Below are 21,114 nucleotides of genomic sequence, written 5' to 3'. Positions count from 1 at the left end.
ATCGAGTTGTTGAGTGATGCCAGAATGAAGCGAACCCTATGACCGAGACCAAGAAAGAGAACATAGGTAGGAAGAGAGCGGAAAAATGTAAGGAAAAGTAATAAGATTATAAGGGATTGGTTCAAACTCGGGCAGGCTGCGAAGCGGTCGGTAACGCGTCAGTCTTTCCATCGTTTATAGCTACCGATTTGTTACCTCATCAGGATTTCGGTGCAAACGAAACCCCGAACGGATCTCCCGTTTCCGATTACCAGCAGCGAACGGATTATCAATGCCAATCGGTAGAAAACGAGGACCGGCTTTTTTTTTTTGGTCACTTTCCACACACATACACAGACGGGAGGGCGCCATCAGGCGTCTCCATCACGAGTTTCATCCAGGCCCGGTTTTATGACGGTAAAGCTTTCGCGCGGAAGATGGTTGACAGTTGTGTCGCCCAGGTTTTGTTGGTCGAGGCTTCGCTTCCATTCCACCGTGACGTTTGCAGAAAGCCGTGACGCCGGTTGACACTGGAAACGTGCCACCGGCACACTGTCACAGTTTGAGGCGAGACTTTAAACTTCCACTGGGTTGGAGATGACGTTGGGCAGACGAAGAGTCGGGGGAAAGAGGTTGATTTGGAGAACAAAGGGGTTGGTTACCAGATAAAACGAGAAGCATGTTTTATGCTCAGTGCCAAAAGCCAGAAATGCTACATGCTTGGCTTTTCTTTTCACTAGCCCCGGGGACGCCAGGTATGTCGGGAATTGTATCGGCAAAACTTTCCCCCCTAAGCAAATCTGTGTGTGGCTGTGTGTGTGTGTGTGTGTGTGTGTGTGTGTGTGTGTGTGTGTGTGGGAGTGTGTTTGGTCCCTTTTTCCCGATATGTCTGGCAAGCACAACACCAGCATCTCTACTCACCTAACCCTACCTGGTGGTGCGATGTAATTTTGCAGACACAGTTTTCGGCGTCCTCTTGGGCTAATCTTTGACGATCATTACTTATTCATGTGGCACTGCCAAGCTGCCGAACTTGTGAAACTACCACCCGTTGTTTGGTGATCACCACTCTCCAAACTCTCCTTCAGCACCTCCATAAGTTAGAGCGTTCCGAATAGCAACCCGACCCCCATCCCAAAAAACCTTGACACACCATCTGGCCAACGATGTTGCTCCTGTATTGTGATTTTATTTTCGATCTCCTTCTCCAGTTTTCTGGACCCCAGTTTGATCCTGCCTGTTGGAACGAGCGGGTGCCTGGGTAAGCTTAGGGCTAGGTTATTAAAAATTCACCAGCCAATTCTAATCAATGAAATACACGACAGCAAATTTGTGAGTACGTTCGCCCGTAGAAACGCCCTTGGGAACTTACCACTGCTCGACGAGAGTTCAAAGTTTGGATTCGGTGGATTGATTGACCCGCTGGGGAGCAGACTGAGGATAGGTTGAGGAATGATGAGAGAGAGAGAGAGAACAGAGGTAGTGTGATCCAAACAAGCACAACGAAAGCACAAAGTACTGACCGAATAGAGAGCGTCGGGACGGAAAAATTTACCAACCCAGCACCGGATGGGATTTATGGGTAGGATTGATTTCGTAAATTTGAGCTATTTAATAGTCTCCACAACTACACCTGCCACAAGGATCACCTTAAGAGCGCTTAAGTACTAGAGTGTTACGCACTGGCAACGTCTAGTGCTCAGATTTCGTACACATCTATTGCTCACTCTGGCAAAAAGCTTTACGGTAGGTGGATTGTGTATATGTATGTGTGGTGTACACGCATTCGATGAAACGATGAAATAGTTACCTTTGGTGAGCTTATTTCTTTACCGAATACACGTACGGCTCTTTGAAGTGGCTTTATATTGAGCAACACACCTTTCCGATCGCAACCGTTCGCCACTTGTATTTGTTTCTTGGGAAGCGCTAGGGTAAAGTGTGTAAAGCAATATTACGCCATTTGCTTTGAATTTCTTTGATGGGCCAGAGTTGGTTTGTGCCTTTGGTTACAAAAATAGCGTTAATCGATTTTGCTTTTCTATGAATCGTGTACAATTTATTTTCATGTAAATATTCGTTTGAAAAACACCTTTGAAATTAAAGGATTTTATTCCAATTCCAAAACAAGCAACGCAGAAAGGAACAATTTTACAGTTGTTGACAAAACGATAAAAACACTCTGATGCCCATTCTTTCTCCGTAACGAACTCCTCGGTCGACTGAATCGCTGCTATGTTATCCTTAACCCCTGAAACATCTTCATAAGAAGTTTTGAATAAAAGCCTTGGGAAGGCACCGCACTGACATAATTCGTAACTATGCGAAAAACCCCTAAATGTTTGCAATACGCAACACATGTCGCCAAGGATCCACAGCGTGTTTTGAGAGTGATAGGGGATGATCGAATTCATAATTGAAAGAAAAAAAAGCAGAAATTTGATTTAAAAACCTCCTCTGTCTCAACTCGCTCAATATCTGCACCATATCTTCACTTTTACAATTTTACAAAATTAAGTGATCTTATCGTTTTATCCCTTACTGTATCTACCGAGATAAATCATCAAGATTAAGTGTGCAAATGACTCTTAAAGCATCGCTTTGTAAAGCTATGCTTACACTTCTCTCTATTCGATACAAATTTCTGTGGCTTTTGGTCACTTCAAACGTCGAAATCTAAAATCAAAAACCACATTTCCAGATCATTGAATATCTACATTAACGTGTTATAACTATCCCTTATCCATTGTCACTTGCCTTAAATGCACTCAAAGGATTATCCTTCACTAAAGGTAATCAGCACTAGACAATACGCATACACTGCCATATTCACATTGGCTAGCACAAAACTTTGAGCGTAATTGATTAGCACGTCAATGAAAGTAACACCTCACACATATTCAATCTATCCATCGCTAGGTCGTACCTTCTCCATCATCCCTTCAACCTAATCAACAAAGCAAGATGACAGAATCATTTTTTCTCATCCATCGCACACACTCTTGATATTCCGATAAACATTTAATCTTATCACACCGGTGTCACATTTCTCCCTCATCGTGTGATGAGTTTTCCGCAAGCAAGCTTGCAAATATACGGCAAATAACACCGATACCGATTCGTTCGGCGCACAGTGAAAAACTTGTGCATGCTTACCAGCGATATACGTTCATTCAGCCTGGTCCTGCCGAATGAGCCCTCAACGGTACAGGTCGCCTCTGTCCCGAACGTGTGGTGCAAGTCGGGCAAGAAAAAAAAAGGGACGGGAAAAGTATGCTCATGAGCGGTGCCAATCATCGCCATCACATCATCCGGGGTCGATCGTTTCGTAAGCATCGTGACGGCACCATCAAACGCCACGCCGTGTGTTCCAGTGATAAGCCTTACCGATGCCCAAAAATGTGCAGCACAGTGACAGTGTGTCGTGGATGATGGCATGATTGAAATCGGACGACAGTAGTAGTATCGAGCACCGTCCGGCCAGTGGACGTGATGAAACCGGACATTAAAGACCATCCTGCTCGTCCATTCGAGACGGTGATCTAACACTCGTTGCTGTTTGCAGTAGAACCACATCTAACGTATACATACTGCATGCTCGCCGTCCCTTCCACGATGCGTCCCACCCGCCGCTGATGCTAACCAATGCTTTGGGTTTTCGGTCAACATAATGAGATGTTGTCTTCAATACACTTAGGGCGCTTAGGGTGAGTCAAGTGGTTAACCCACTCGTTTGCGGGTGACTTGACGCGTCACACGGCTCCCAGGATGGAAACTTTGTACGAGCAGAACAAGTGCACCGTACCCGTTCGTCCCAACGTCCCACTGTTTTTGCTGACGGATGGTCACGTTCTAAGGTCCCTCCGAAAGGCCGACCAAAAGTGAAGACTTCTCCGTTGAACTCACACCATGCTCCCATAGCAAGGGTGCTGTTCTAGGGGTGGTGTAATAGCGATAATCATTGCTATCAGCGACATCGTTCACACTTTTTCGTTTTCCCCCCACACAGTAAGCCTTCCTGGCCGTTGTCGTCCACCGACGATAACAAGATCCGAAAACATCAAGGAACTAGAAGAATCCATGAGGTTGAGGTCCCCATGAATGGACATTACTGGACCATCAGTGCAAGCTTCCGGATCGGGCAGGAACGGCATATAAATCACGTAGCTATTTGAGGCCAACCCAATCTCATGCCCAGCTTCCAAATGCCGGAGCATATTACATGGCCTGTATGTGTGTGTGTGTGTGTGTGTGTGTGTGTGTGTGTGTGGCCCATTACACCATCACCGTACAGCTTTACAGCTCCTTTACGGCCTACTTTTCGGTATCGAACGATGATGATACCAAATCCCAACGAATTCCCACTAGCACTACGAATGGTGATTCGTAGCTACAATGAATTGTTTTCCGTTGCTGACCATGGGACCTCGGCGCCCCAAATCGCCAGATCGTATCAGACCGGTAGTGGGTACGTGTATGTGCCGATGACCGAAAGGTTCGCATAAACACTGCCAAATAATGGCATGATGATTGGCGATGCTCGGTTTCGTGTTCCGTTTATGATTACGTGTCCGTGGCGTTTGTTCGACTTGTTAACTAGAAAATTGTCCCATTAGTTCTGGTGGTGCTTTTGTTGAATAGTAAGCATTTTAAATTAATATTTTCAAAATGTGCAATTAGACAAAAGTAAAATATTTTAAATGTTCATCTAATTGGAACTATGCAATTCTCCAAACGCCTAAACATATGCAATCATACTACATTGCCCTTTTTCTTCCAACACAAGCAGTGTTGTCCGACCATTGAAACAAAACAAAAAGTCATCTTGTCTTGCTGTCTACCATCACCAGCACAGCTGACATGTCGATTCATGACAGCGCAAAAGGTCTTCACCGCAAACCACCCAGGCCAACAAAAAAATTTAGGCAATTTCTACCTTTCATCGCCGTTTCTTTTTGCTCAATTATTTCTCTCGCCCCTTTTATTGTGAATAAGATGCGTCTTGTTGCATGGCTTCTCGGATTGTTCCCATCCGTACCGGCACCGGCCAGAGATTAGTTTCATCTCAGCACCAAGCTCAACAACCGGACACAAGCACCGACTCCTTGCAGTTCCTTTTCCAGTTTCATTATGCCAAGCCCTGTCCATCCCGTTCCACTACTGCGGAACATTCGGGATGCAGCATTTTCCCTCCGGTTGCTCAACCAAGTGAAACATCAAGGACATATCTTGCCCACAGCAGCAGCAGCAGCAACCAACGCTCCAACAACTACTGCCTGACTGGGTTTGGCCTCGGCTGTCGGCGGGTGGCCGCGCGTGTGCTATGAATTTTGAATGATTCATGTATAAATTATCCAAAACGCTTATGAATATTTAATTGGCGTGCAGAGAAGAAACGCAGCAGCGGCGCGTGGGCGTCGAACGAGGGAGGAAAATTGGGGGAAGTATTCAAACATTATTTATTTGTCCCGGGAATGCAATAATCCACCGAGGATTGTGCTTGAGATGTGTGCGAAAGTGTAAAATGGCTGTTCATTTGGCAGCACGCTTCAAGACGCACTCGTCTCGAGCACGGGGCGTATAGGTAGACAAACAAGCCCTAGCTGCTCGAGAATGGGACCGGTACCGGTCTTGTTTGCTTCTTTTATGCTCCACTTTCTCGCCAAGCAAAATGCGCCAAACCGTGTGAAACACATTCTACTGTTTCACTTTACATCAGACGGGACGGCTCACTGTGTTGGCTCGTTTAAGCTCACTGTTGATTTGAAGCTATGGCTTTAAAGTAGAATTAATGCGCAGAAATGTGAGGGCTTATTGAATGTCGCGTGGTGTATTTTCATGTCAAATAAACAAAACCGTTGTAAGGGAAAATGATGAGCAAATGGAAATGGAGTGGAATTGTGATGTTTGTCTGCGTTGGCAGTGTGCACGAGATAGCAGTAGCTTTTCAAACAGCGAAAGTCTTCCCTGTGCACTGTACGGTGGAACAGATTTATTTTATGATATTACATCAATGCTTCACTGCTGCGATGAAAAGAGGTGGTTAAAAGTTTAAATATAAGCTAATTTATTCGTGGAAAACCCTTTAATTCTGATAATAATTCATATCTTGCTACTAAAAACGCTATATTGTATAAATTTAGGCGATGGATCATATCGAAAGTTGTTTTTTTTTCTTGGAAATAATCAAATATTCAAGGTGCAAAATACAGTGCCGCCTAATTGAATGCAATTTGCATAACATCCGTGGAACAAAATCTAGATCGATAGTCTATTTTGATAGTGGTAATATTGTAACTGATGTGAAAATAATGAAATTACTTCATAGATTTTAATGAAAGTTTAAATCAACATCCATGCTTCAGAAGCTATAGTCTATTTGTAAAGCACTCGTTCAAAAGTTCATAACAAAAAAGCTGCAACACGTATTCCATATCTATTTAATCAATCCATCAATTGGTTTAAACATAATGCTACTGGTCCAGGTGATTTCGAAGTAATTTTTGACTATTTACTTTAAGTCCTGCTACGGAGTCCAGCTAGTTTTCTTTCCCCCTACACACACATACATACAATTTCGTACAAAAACTACCAATAACCCGTCCATCATACCAGTGGCAGAACGTCGGAACGGCCGGAAACAATTCTCTGAATTGCTCATCGCAGGATGTACCAGTCCATCCCACCACCAGGTTCCGGGTCTGTTTTGCTGCATCAAAAATAATTCTCCTGACCAGTGTGGGCGTCATCGACGTCGGCCGGATATATGCCGTTTTGGAACAGGAGATGAATTTTCATGCCCACCTCACCTCTATCTGCCAGCCCTTCCCTATAAACCCCTAAGTACGCATTTATGGTACAACCGATCCGTTGTTGACTATGGGTGGCTGGTAGGAAAATACTCGTGCCCACCCGCCACAGTCTTGTACCGTTCGTTTGTCCCGATCTGGTTTGTACGGCATTCGAAAACGTGCAATACCCCCCATGATATGATGTTTCTACGCAAGCGGCCTGTAACTTTTTCGCCTGTTTGTTTGAAATTCGGCAACCAAGGCAACGGGGCACCCTATACACCGGGAACCGGGCAAATAGCAACGATTGGATTCGAAGAAATATTCACATTTCGTGCTGGTTCGAAGTTTTATGTCCGACACAGCGTGTGAATGCAAAATGTTCGCTCCGTGATGGACTTGTACTTTCTTTTCCAACTTTCTTTCACCGTTGCTCCTCCGCTTCAAGTTGGCAGCTACCACTTCGGCCACTTCAAAAGTGCTGTAATCAAATTAATAGCGTGTCGGCTATTGCGTCCTTCCCGACAAGCGCCTCGGTGGAAACAATGGTAGGATGTTTGTATGGGCGCTTCCAGAAAAATGGCCTTCTCCGCATTGTTCGATTGATATTTGATTACACGTTCTTTTATTGTTTTCGTTTGTGCTTAGATGCACAAATCATTTCCGGCTGTACCCTGCAGAAAGCGCTCGGAGCGCTTTACAGTAAAACCGGTTCGCACATTTTCTATGCCAAAAGCAAGCGATAGGTATTTGCGCAGTCTTTCCAAAAACTAAGAGCCGTAATTAACAGGACAAAAAATCTCATTCAATTAACTTTAGCTCTTTCGCTTATCTACCGTGCCCGGATCGATCAATAATGAAGTCATCGCTCATCATACGGTAAATTATAAGAGATTTTTTTAATTGCTTTTCACCTCACTGCACGTGAGAGTGGTACGTACCCAATGCCAATGTTTGTTCAATGTTTATTTCACGTTCGATGGGTTTATGGTTATTGGGCAACGCGCGGAAGACTTCATCGAGCATCGATAATAAACGAAGCACATGGAAATTGCATGATTAATTATACAACAGCTCTGTTCAAGCCTGCTCGTCAGTAAAGTGTTGTTGAAAACTTAAAATGTGTGAGTTTTGGAAAATTTAAATTAAATTCCGATTGATCGAGTGCGCCTAAAGGTATACACAGAAAGCATAAATGCACGGTTACAATACTATTTCTCTTGTCGACTACGTTTTATTTCTCAATTTTTTAAATGATTTTTACGGAGCCTTAACACACTTTCTAAGATGCATGTTTCCATCCTAACCTAAGATCGCATTATGTCACAGAAAAATTCATAAAATTGTGAATATTTCATCTGTGTAAAGTATTTGACCTAAAAGCACGGTTGTGTGACGATGGCTTTTGTAGCGCCATTGTGCAAGCTGGTCCGTTGTATTTGGCACGACACACTAAGCCATCCAGACACAACACGTCCATCTTACGTTCATTCCTATTTCTACCATCACAAACGCTCGAACGCATCGTCAAAGTGCATCGGCAAACTTTACAGCTCAAACCCGTATGCACATATGCTAACTGTCTTGTTACCAGTCCATGTCCTAGCCCAACCGGGCCCGAAGCACATTATCGATGTACGTGCGAGTACTTCCAACAACGGTAATCTACTTTGTTCCTGTGCTGCTTACGATGCGCTATGTCTTTCTGCTCCTTATGTTCCATGTTGTGCTATGTGTCGTGCCACGGCCTCTCTCACCAAACATCCTCGCCCAGCAGTCGGTGTGTAGTATGTAGCGACAATCAATTTTGTCGGAAGTACACATAATGCTTGACGCTCCATTACTAGGACACGAGCTTGAAACACGGGATTGAAGCTGATAAATTGTTTTCCACCACCGTTCTTTGACCCTCCACTGGGCTGGGTTTCAATAAACGTTGACCAGATTAGTCATGGCAACGACTTCGACACCGGCGCCAACACAAGCGGGACAATCATAATCGACTCGCTTTTCGGTAAACTAATCCAGCAAAGTCTCAAGACGCGACCGCGTTTTCTTTGCACGGACAGCAAAAGGACGTCACGCTCCGAGAGCCGGAGAGCCGTGTTAATTTATCACTGCCACCACGACCACGGGACCCAAAAGGACCTGCTGCACGCCCGAAATACGATCAGTATGTTTTAGCGCGGGAGAAGATGCGAGATACCTCCTGTACCGGTCCTGTTCATGTTTGCACAAGAAGCAGCTGCCCACAGCCAGCGACCGAAACACAGGTCGCACCGACGGGCCCGACATTGTTTAGACTGACTGGCTGGCTGGCTGCTGAGCTATGAAAATCGAAAACATTAGCTAACGATTTGTCACTCGATTAACTTGCCCTGGGACGGTGGTTCAGTATCGTTGGTTTCGATTTCGAAACCCATGCGCTCGTTTGCGCTTTCTCGACCCGCAAACATACCGGAGCGTCGTAATTGATCTTCTTGCCTGCACCCTTTGGCTAGCCGAGGGCACCATCCACTCGATGTCCGCTTTTTGCAGTGATTTTTCATCCAATCACTTCCCACGGGTGGAGTGGGAAAGATTTGTCGTCTTTTGCTGATTTAAGACACAGTCGAGAACGAGCGTAGAAGATGCAGCTTCTTGGAGAGTGCATTCTAGTGAAAGTGGAGAAAGGAAGACGAGTAAATGAGTGGGGTAATTGTAACAATTTACTTGGCTTGTTTTCACCCTCACCCGTGCTGTAGTCGGACGGCACGGCAAACAGAGGAAGCATAATTTGATGACAAAATCGAATAAAATATGCACGTCATTCTTTACGTTCCTGCTTTTAGCAAGCAACCAGGCGACAATACATGCTATTACAAGTCATTAATTCTTATTTGCTTTGCTGGAAGAAAATATGAACAATAATGCTTTAAAAAGTTCAACCCAAACAATGTGCCGTAATGTATGCATTTCGCACAATTCCTCTTGCGCTAAGTGGGAATAATTACAAAGAAGCATATCCTCGCTTAATATTAAGTACGGAAGCATTCAAGCTCAATTTCTAACATGTTCAACATCATCATAAAAGTTATGATCTTCCCGAAAAAAAAAACACAAAAAAATAACTCAGCAAAAGAAGTAAGTTCCAGCTAAAGATGGAACCACAGGACCAGGGCAATCGCTTTTATTGGAACCCATTTAAAGGCTGTGCTTTGTTCACCCACGGCATTCCACTGTCCCCACATCGATACCACTTTTGATGGTGGGGCAACGGAACAAAAAACTTTATTTTTATGCGAATTTTTACAAACGGATGCACCGAGCGGCAGCAAAGATTTTTCCAACATCATTAGAACCCGGCTACCGCGCGCTTGCAAGGAAGAAACTTTATCTAACCGGGAACCAACCGAAGCCTCTTTCGATTTTTTTTTATTCGCATCTTTATGTTGCTTCCTCTTCTTCGATCCGCTTCACCTTACAGCCCGCGGCAACCAGCAAAGGTTTAACTTTAAAACATTTCTTTATATTCATACACCACCGGTCTAAAGCTAATTAAGAGCGAGCAAGAATGCTACGCTACAGTGTGAAGTGGTTGTTAGTGGACACAGAGTAGGACGAGGTCGTCTTCAGACCCATGGAGCCAAGGGTAATCCAGTAACAAACCTCGACAAAGGACCGCACTGTACGGCCGAATCAAGGACGGCCAGGTTTCTACTTGGGAGGCTGGCATAAACTTCATGCCCGGGCGATGATGACGGTGTACGTTCGCAGGACGAAACTGGTGGCTACTACTATCCCGCAGTCGACCACTCGACTTCATTCAACTTAATTTCGTTTAACAAGGATAACAGCCTTCCCCGGAATAGTGCTCCCAGACCCCCCGGAGGCACGGATGAGGATGGACTTTAAAAACCAGCCAGGAAAAGGGCGGAGATGAAATTCGCGGTTTGGACAACGCTCCCAAGGACGACGACGACGACGACGCCGGGCTCGTTTGTGTCCTCTTCGCACTCGACCGGCTTTTGTGTCGTTTTACCGATTTTGGCCACAATTGTTCTTCGGTTCGACCGTAGCATTTTTTTTTCCTCCGGCATCGGACGATCTTCCTCGTGCCCGTTCACTAACCGGCTGCCAATCGAGCGGAAACAGCATCAAGCGATTTGGCATCGTTCTAGCAGGATGGTGCACACCATGGCCACACCATTGCATTGCATCGGATGTAGTATGTGCAGAGCATTATCGTGCGACCGAAGTGTGTTGGTGTTTATTTGCCCTCGGGAAGCTTAAGGGCATCCCGTAGCCGTCGTACCCGGGGGTTGGTTGGAATATGTTGGCCATATTTCCACTCGCCAATCTTATCCAACACTTTACTTTATTTCTTACCTTACACCTTCTACTCGCACCCTGGCTCAGAACGGATAGTATTGCCACGTCGAAGAATTGTTCTTCCACTCGAGCGTACTTCGAGAGAACCGGAGCCGTGGGACCGGGTGTGGGTTATGAAGTGTTTGTTGTTGTTTAGTTATCATCCACCCTGTGTGGTCTTGTAGTGCGGAGTGCTCGCTTTGCGATGAAGTTACGCTACAGCATGGAACCGAACGGAACAACCGAAGGATAAAGTCGTCCCATGTTTCTGCAGGACCCGGGTAAAGGCATAAAAAGAAATACGTACATCCAAAGAAGCCGTAAAACGGCGGCAAAGCGACCGAATGTCCTTATGCAGAGTGGTGGCCGTCCTGCTGTCGGGAACGAGCAGCTGGTTCGAGGATTCTGCTCCTTCTCATCGTAGTGGGGGTTTTTTTTTTTGCTTTCGTTTTCCACACACTCGTACGCTTTCTCTTTGGGTTTGGGAGCTAAACTTTCTACACGACATTGGTACAAGATTTTGCACCCTGCAGAAATGATAAGGTGTATGGGTGTGTTTGCACACGCGAGTTTGGCACGATCAAATGCAATTTCAACCCCCGTAAAACATTGCTTACGCTTGTTTTATTATTTTTTTCTTGCTGTGGAGTTTTGTTTTCGAAAAAGAAGTTTTTTTTTGCAACTCTTCAACCCACTAACCTAAACATGCGTCAGTTCGTGTCTGGGTTCGTGAGAAGGTCACCTATCGCAGGAGGTTTGCGGCGAGCAAGCGGACGGTTGGTAACGATGAATTATGTGTGGTGATAGTCCAGGGCAAATGCAGCAATCCGGTGCACCAGTTGGCAATCCCGGATGCATCCGGGGATTTGTCGGATAAGAGACGAAAATAAATGAAGCAAAACAGCACAAGCTTCGTGGATGAAGTACTCCCGGCCAAGGGTGAAGCCGAGATGGGTGAAGAAAATCCCAAGTAGTTATCGCGGAAAAATACACACACACACACAAGCTCGTAGACGAGTGTTCGCGAATGGCTTAACGTTCGGTCGTGTCACCGCTTTCAGAAGAAATAGTAACGAGATCATCCGTTGTTGGGGAAAGGAAGTTTCGGAGGACGAGGTACGATACAAGCACGTGAAGTGTTTCGAGAGCTCTTTTCACAGTGAACTTGCCAAGAATGTAATCCTTTTCGACTGTTGCCAACGTATACACACACACACACATACACACAAACCATTTGGAAAATTTCGAACGGGGAACGACGAAGCATTGGCATTGGGACCAAACTTTTCCGACGCGGATCGTTGCATCAGTTTATTTCATTGCACTTTCAATCCGACTCTCCATTCGGCTGTTTGCATGCATGTAAAACTATAATGTTGTTTGCATAACTATCTCTGTCTCCGAGCTCGCCCACGCCCGAAAACCCCGAATCGAGCGGTAGCATCGAGAGCGCCCAATTTTATGATCGGTACCATTTGAAAAACCCTCCGATGCACCGACAGGGGATGATAAAATCTAACAAACTTGCTAATGGTAATGGTTTTTTCGTTTAGATTATTGTGCTGTTGGTTATGGTTTCCATTTAGATATAATCGATTCTGCTCTTTTTTTAAGTAGACTGTTAAGATTTGGTTTTAAATTATCGATTAAATGTTATTTGAACTTATCACACTATTTGTTAATTAAAATTTTTGAGTAAGCTAAGATTTCAAAAGCTAAATCGAACATTGCACTAATCTTAAGCAGTTAGTTGAACGTAAGCCTCTGTAGGTACTTGCAAAAAAAATCTGTGATTAGTGGTTTTGAATCTGGTTAGTGATTTTGGAGCGTAAATGCATACAAACACCTTATGTATATTATTTTTTACACTGAAACTGCTCGTCAGAAAGTAAGAATTAGTGTTGTAATAAGCGAATCATTATCCATCAATCCCAATCCTACTTTATATCCAAATCCGTCATATAATATCACGGATCTAGGACCTTTTTTTTGTGGCAACGGTGGTCGTGGATAGCTTCAACAAATTTTCAAGAATAATTTTTGCTTTGTTTTCCCGTCACAAAAATGTTACACATCTTATCCGAATCAGAATGGAATCCAAATCCCGACCGATTCCGAATTAGTTCGCTTTTCAAACGAGTCCGAATCGCATCACATCCGCAATAGAATCGCAATCCAATCAGAATGGTTTAGAATCGGTCAATTAGAATCCATTCCTAACCGAATCTTTCTAGGGATTGGACCTTTGAATCTTCCGTGTTGCGAAGCAGCCAACACTAGCCTTGGTCAGCTGCATCATAATTCACAGCTTTGCATACTTTCCGGCGTATTCCAACTGACGCGATGAATCTAATTTTCTTACATCTTAAGTGTTTAGTACACCTTAGGTAACATTTAGTTAACTAAAGTACATTATTAAAACAGTCATCTATCCGTGCCAATTGACCGTAATCAATCGCTGCAGTTTTATCACATTTACCTACAAGTTTTTTTTGCAAGTTTGTGATGCCTTTAGCGGCCATTCGATCAAAATGGCATAAAACTTGTCTATTAACCGATTGTTCTACTAGTTTTCCAAATGATCTCATCAAAAAATTTATTATTTTTTTAGATGAACGGGCACACAGACTCACAGTTTTAGTTTGCAGAGCTTACATCTGCATGCTGCCATAAACTATTCAAGCTTTCCGTTCAGATCAAATATGCAACAGAAGAAAAACGTTTTCAAGTTTTTCAAATTTTTGTAGCGCTTTGCAATATTCACTTACCGACTCACTTCCACAACACAAATCACATGGAAGGGTTAAAATCGATTTGAGGTAAAATTTCCAACCTACCCCCGGCCGATTTGAAATAGAAACCTACCATCGCCCGTAAAACGGTACACTTACCTATTTGAACTCAAATATTTTGGACACATTTCCACCTTGCATGCAGCAATAATGTTTCAGTTGGTCTAGCGTACCATTCCCGTCCGACCATTCGCCAAAAAAGGGACACACATGCATAAAATATTCCCCCCCCCAAAACACGGTCAAGTGACGCGCACAAATGCACCCTGGTGAGTGAGAAAAGCTGCTTCGTAGTGCTATTATGCAGGGAAAAGTCAACGCCACTCTAACGTGAATGGGAAGCACACACAGACGCACAGAACCAGGAATGGAACCCATGTGGAGAATGGGGCAGGTGCAACTTGCAATAAAAGTTTGGTAAAAGTTGAACCCTTTTTTTCGTGTTACGCGGCACTTTCGGCTATCCATTTAAATGCTATTGAAACAGAAAGAAAGCTGAGCTCGTTTCCACGGTGAAAAGCTTTCCGGTGAGTTGTTAAATTGACATGTTTTACGCTGTGGCCGTTGTTACACGACCTGTCGTCATGTAGCCAGACGAACTCACATTTGGTAGCAGAGTTAACTTTTATTCATCTATTATTGTCGGACTCGCCTTTTTGTTGCCGTTGTGTACCTGCAGACAATGATTATTATTTTTTCGTTGGGAAGACTTTTTTTACTGCAAAACGTTCCCTCGCAAATTGATGTTTTCATTGGATTAGCTGCTTTGATTCCTCAATTTCTCCACCGATAGCACACATGCAAGCAAGATAAAGTTATAATAATCCCAGTTTTTTAAGCTAGACCATTGTGATGCGGAATTCATTCAAACTGTAATGGCCGGTGACTGGAACAGTGGAAGCCCCTTTTGTTCTCCAGACTCATTCAATGTGATCTCCTTTTTTTCCATTCTTTTCCTTTTTGCTGTCGAACCGTCCAATCTTCGTTCCACTCCATTATGGTTAGAATTTCGTTTATACGGCGCGAAAAACCTCACCTCATCCCATTCGATTTAGTCGCGCTTCACATTCATACGCTTCTCGAAAAGGCTCAACGTGTTTATGTTGCCACCGTAACCTGGGAACTCGAGGCTTCCGAGCGCGTCTGCCAAAGAGTGCGACCCTTTTTCACACTCTCGACCCATTGGTTCTTAATCAAAACGAATACTCACATCGTTACCATGTGGCCGTGCGGCACGATGCGATGAATGCCGGACGTAGAATACAGAAGGGGAAAAACACAGCACACACACACACACGCACACCGACCACGGGATCTAATCCCCAACAAAGCCCAGCGTCGCAATAGATACATCCGCGCCAGCAGACGCGGTACGCCTAAATGTTCCCGATGGCCCATTTCCGGTTACGAGCGCGTTCCGGAAACGCCAAGGACACACTTATCGCCATCCATTTTAGGGGGTGCCATTTTGAGAGGGGGGAGGGATGTGGATGCATGCTCGCCCACAACTTCCCAACCCATCTCGACCGTGTCACTCAGCGGCGGTGGCAATATCATCATCCTTTAGCTCTAATGCAAACACTCAGCTCGAAACAGCTCCAAAACCAGCCGAGACCAACCCCAAGCTACAGCTACGGGTAAAACTTCATCCTTAAACGCTTGCGACAACACATGACGGGTGACTGTGACGAGCACCAACGTCAACCCCCGAACCGGGAGACACCCCGCACGCCATACGTGCGAGCAGGCAGAATCGATAAAGGTGAAGATAAACTCCATTTCGTACCGTCTGATATCCTTCCTACCTTTTCTGCCCCAACACCCTAAGGGGCTAAGCGGGGGGCGTACATGTTTTGGATGTGTTGTTTTATGCCACGCGATTCAACACCGACACCCCGACCGGGTTTCGGTGTTTGTGTATGTGTCGCATCATATCTCCGGTCCCGGCTCGGAGATGGATACACCTCCTGGTGGAGATATCGAGGCATTGGTGTCACTTTTGACAGGAATTTAATCTTCTTCAATAAAAACGACAACACACAGCCGTTGCCATCGTTGGGCGCCGGATGTAGGTGATGGCGTACGGTGCTTCTTGCAAAAGTTCCCTGCCGAATTAGCCACGGCCGCTTTTTTTTTTTCGTTGTCTTTCCGAGGAACAAATCTTCCTCGGCGATACAGTGGGTAGCCGTTTCTATCACATGTGAAATCTGAAGCGGGTCAAATTACCGGCGGAAAAAGGTTGGCAAAGTCTAAATCTCTTGAAGAAAACCATTAAAGAGCTAGAATGTCTTTTAGCATGATTATGTTTATATCACTCATCTTGCTCTAGTCATTAGTGGCATTTCTGACGCACGAGCAAGGTCTAGACGAGGCTTAGCGTAATTCATTGGATTCTCGTTAGGAAAGCAGTTATAGAAGATTTATTGAAAGATGTATGATATGACGCAGGAAAATGTTGTTTTGTGGAGACAACGTGCTTGTGACGATGTTAAATTATTCATATTTTACACATTTTGAAGAAATTCCCTATGCAAAATGTTATATTAAACTAGTGGATCCATTTATCTACCTAAGCTAAGCTGTGTAGAAAATCTAAATTGAATAATAGCGCCTGAAAGTATGCTATAAAATTTATCGTGTATTTATATTACCGTTTGGAAGCTTTCATATATTTTAGTTTGTTGACAATGTTGACAAATTTATTTGTTTCTTAACTACCAATAAATTTTAGATAACTCAGCAAACTCACCAATTTTAGATCCTCAAACCTGGCAAGTACACATCAAACAAACGCATCACAAAAGAGTTTAAGTAGTAGACGAATTTTGTTACCTACTGTATGCGTTTCTTTTCGATTTGCTTTTCCGATCGATTCTAATACACAAACGCGCCGAATTCCCCATTATTGGCATTATAGAGCAGCTTATACATTCGCATTGCGAACCAACGATAAAACCGATGTTTCGATACCTCGCGATAGGCGGGCACGTGTGCCGGGAAAACAGTGGAACCAAGCGCAGATTCATCGATGGATAAAGTCATAAAAATTGACATCCCGTAATCCGGTTTTCGTACGACTGATAGCACCAGCCATCCCCGGACCCGGGCCCAGACTCCCGGGCCGAGCGGAGAACGTTTGATTTGACAATTGAGTTAAATCGCGCCTGATTTGACCCTAATGCTTGACGCGCTCCAATCCATTATCCGGTGTGTCTTGCGTCTTGCGAGCTTCCTGCCCTCTCCGGTGTCTTGCCTCCGTCCCGTCCCTTTTGATCCAGATAATGAGGACCGAGACGTGGTTCTGATTTCGTTGGTGTTGCATTAGCTTCACGTGCCATTGCCATTAACGGCAAGCGCGAGCTACTACTGCTGCTGCTACCGGTAGTGCAATCAGAGCGTTGTGGAGATTTGACGGCCGGGAAAAACTTTCTCAATGGCGTTGCTACGCTTTCATCTTGCTGCCATTGCCGTTACGAGCTGTGTTAGCGTTTTGTTGTCTGTACACCACGGTGTGCTACCCGTGCAAAACAACGATCTCAACTTCGGGCTTTGTAGAACAAAGTTCTCACCCTCGCCCAGGTTCAAAGCCACCAAACCGGTATCGCGGGTGCGTTTTGCGAAAACAAAGCAAATAGCGCGCACACACACACGGTCGCAAATGTGCACGGTTCTGCAGTTTCGAAATTGAAAACAACCGATTGGGGCAACTGTTTTAAATAACAGTTTGACCGAAAGTTTGCACATTTTCCGCTTTGCCCCGGGAGATTAGCTTCGTAGCGCACCAGATGGCACCCCGATGGCTGGTAACATCCACGCGACCCGGCTAGGGATCTACTTGTTCCTTAACGATAAAACCAGTGCAGACGGTGGGTGGATGCATCAGGAGGGGCACCACATGTGTGCACGGGAACGTTGCACGACCTTCCCGTGCCAGAGGAGTTCCTGCCGCTTCTGGCGACGCCGATTACGTTTGCTCAATATTGGTGGTACAACTTTCAGATCAACTTTTCCTCCTCTACCCTTTCCACACACTGTCTTCCACTTTCGAAAAATGTCCTCCCCGATACTCGATCCGCCGGTACTGGTGTTACCGATGAGAAATACTTTTTTTTTGTATATGTGTGTTCCTTTATGGATGTTGTACTTGCTCGCGTGGAAATGAGCTTAGCTAGTTCACAGTGATGGGAAACCGGATATCAGGTGGAGGGAAGTCCGGTCAAATCTCCTATTCCACCCTTGGGGGACCAGATGCCGAACGTTCGCTGTATCGCATGACATAATCGGTGCTGTTGTATAATGCCATAAACTTTCGTGACTTTTCGATGACCCGTGGATAGGGTAGACTGGAAGGAGAACGAAGGGGAGAGATCGAGGAGTACAAAAGTCATACCCAGGTCCGCTGGCGCTTGGTGGTGGTCATTTTCAGTGGTCCGGTAGCTGTCGAAACAATTTTTTGTTTCGTTGTCACAGACTAACGAGTGTATTAATTAGTTTTTGGGTTCGCTTATCTGGAGGAATACGGACGAAGGCTAATACTGGTGTTCTTTTTCGTTGCTGGTGCAGAAGTCGTATGTGCTGTTGCCATATGCGTTCATTAGAAGGTTTGATAGCGACACAACTATCACACGGCAGCTAAATGTTAAGTACACATAATAAATAGCTACCGTACGTTGGGAGTTTTAAATATAAATTTAAATGTAGAGGCTTTTCCTGGTTTCCCGGGGTGGAAATTGTTTCAGGATTATTGTTCGAACTTAAGGACTTATTTTTGCGCCACATTGCATACACGCAGGCGTGATCAAGCATGAATGATCTGTCGAGAAATCTTTCCCAAATAAGATATCATCTTTATTTATTCAAAGGTTTATGACCAACCTTTTATAACATCCAAACAATATTTTATGGCAAACTTCATCTCAAGACTCCATAAAAGCATTGGGAAGAGCAAAAAAAAACAATCCTTGGGCACCATATTTAGCGAATCACCCAGTAAAACTTTTTTCTACTTCTCTAATCGCTCAACCGGTACAGACAGCAAAGACGTTGGAAGGTGGCGTCCCACATTGAAGGAAAAACTTCCCAAAAATGGGAACGTTCTACCCACAGCAAACACCATTTAACACAGTCAACCATCCAAATCATGTCCCATCGCGCTTAGACACTTCGACGGACACTTCAATGTGCGAAAGCGGACAGACGGAGCCCAAGAGGACCCGAGATAGGTTACGGGCTAATGCTTTTTGTTTCTCGTTCTTGAGGTTCGGTGCAAACCCCCAGCTCAGAATCGTGTTGCCAGACGCAAAACAAAAACTTCCATTGCTGTTATATCGTGTGAGGTAGGACAGGGAAGCGACCAGAAAGAAAGCAAAACAAAACCAGTTCAAACAAAATTAATAAAATGCGTATTTCTGTGCGAAACGACAGCATATGTGTTTTTCGGTAGAAGGTCAAAATCTGTGGTTTTCCTAAAGCACCATCAATGCGCCCCACGTGTGTGTGTGTGTGTGTGTGCCTGCAGCATATGTTAAGGCCGTTTTAGGTTGCCAAAAGTTTCACGTTCGCTTCGCCCGTACACGCACACGCATCAAACCCGAAGCCGGGGATGACTTTTGGCTTACAACTTTTGCAACTTGCGACACCGATTTCATTACACAGCTTGTTGTGGTTTTTTTTTATGGCACATTGCTAAAACTAAATTGGACACCATTTAGGCAAAATTAACCCTTAACCTCCACGCCTTTTCTGTAAAGGCGCTTAAATTTAACCATTTCGATTAAAGCTTTTAAGCGTGCTTGTTTGCTTTGGCATAACTCCTCCAGTACACGAGTGGTAAACTTGACAGCCTCCGTAGCCATAACGGAACTGACAGTGGAGAGTCAAAATGTCATCCTAAACCAGAGCTGATGGCACGAGCTACTAATAAAGGGCACTGCAAATGGATGGGTTGGAAATCTTGGCGCTGATTGGTACACCGTTGCATCTAATGGTTCCTGGTAGCTGGTAGCCGGCGAACGTATGTCGCTTTATAGTAATCAAGTGCAACCACAAACCTAATTGTCTGCAGTGAGCGAATTCCACTCCGGGCACAGTGCGCACCAGTGTGTGCACCGTGCGTCCTGTGGATGGATTGATGGCACTTCATCAAGTTGAAGTTGAGAGTATCAGCCTCATCAACACCGCACACAAAACCGCCCGGTTAAATGAAACCATTGTGGTGCGAAACGGGCTCACACGGGCATCTGAGCACGTCAACTGATGATGAGGTCAAACCGATGGCTTCAATCGACATCATCATTATTAATGCTTGGGAAGTATAGTCTGGCAGCAGCGAGCGGTTTAGTGGTCGAATGACTGAGTGTATTGGTAAGTGATTACCGCAAAAGCATCACACACGCGCACGTGTAGCGGATACGCAACACACGAAACACAAGAAGCATTGTTGTTAGCGAAAACAACGATCATCGATCACTGCTGGATGAAGAATTTGGGTGAAGAAGGCTCTGTTTAATGCTATCTGCAAACAATTTCTTGCTCACGTTAAGTACACTTTGAGTCACTAGATTAATGGCGTACGCACCTCGCAAGGCTTGTTATCGGAAGGTTGGTGCAGCTGTAAGCTTATCATGCGTGCTGGTACACGCACACGCACACGTGCCTCTTTAGCTCAGTGGTAGAGCGCTGGTCTCGTAAACCAGCGGTCGTGAGTTCAATTCTCACAGGAGGCATACATTCGGTTGTCCATGAAAATACTCTTATTTTTATAAGCGTAATGAGCGAAACGACATGGCCCTATTGTGTGTGACCCGTCGTCGTAGTATGTAATCTATTCATTCCGTCGATCGATCAATTACAAACAAACTATACCACATTTTTTGTGTCTCTAATCTGCCCACTCACCCCCCCCCCCCCTTCCCCACCCATCACACAAAATAACAAATTATAATGAGCATTGTGGCTCGGGTTTCTTTTTCCCGTTTTTTTCCCCCCTCATGAACGTCAGATGCGGTTTAATTAATTTGCTACCGAATCACAACCAAAACCATACAACCATACGCTTCACTACGCTCGGTGGTGTTGCACAAATCATTCCTAAATGCGATTAAAAATGTGTTACAATCGCATCATTTCGATAGACCGCGAGGGGAAATGAAGGAGGGAGGGAGGTGCGGTTGATAATTAAAAAGCCAAACACCGCGAACCAC

The 21,114-nt window shown here is 44.8% G+C and overlaps 1 protein-coding gene and 1 non-coding gene across 4 annotated transcripts in view; one reads left to right on the top strand and one right to left on the bottom strand.

Moving 5' to 3' along the window:
- Positions 1 to 21,114, bottom strand: part of LOC126559230 (translationally-controlled tumor protein homolog) — a 183,694-nt gene that overhangs the window by 103,529 nt on the left and 59,051 nt on the right. The window lies entirely within an intron of this gene.
- On the top strand, positions 20,566 to 20,637 carry Trnat-cgu (transfer RNA threonine (anticodon CGU)). The gene has a single exon. It is a non-coding gene; the product is annotated as a tRNA-Thr (tRNA).

Source organism: Anopheles maculipalpis, chromosome 2RL (genome assembly GCF_943734695.1).
Source record: "Anopheles maculipalpis chromosome 2RL, idAnoMacuDA_375_x, whole genome shotgun sequence".
Classification (NCBI taxonomy): Eukaryota; Metazoa; Arthropoda; class Insecta; order Diptera; family Culicidae; genus Anopheles; species Anopheles maculipalpis.
This window is presented reverse-complemented; position numbering and strand designations above follow the sequence as displayed.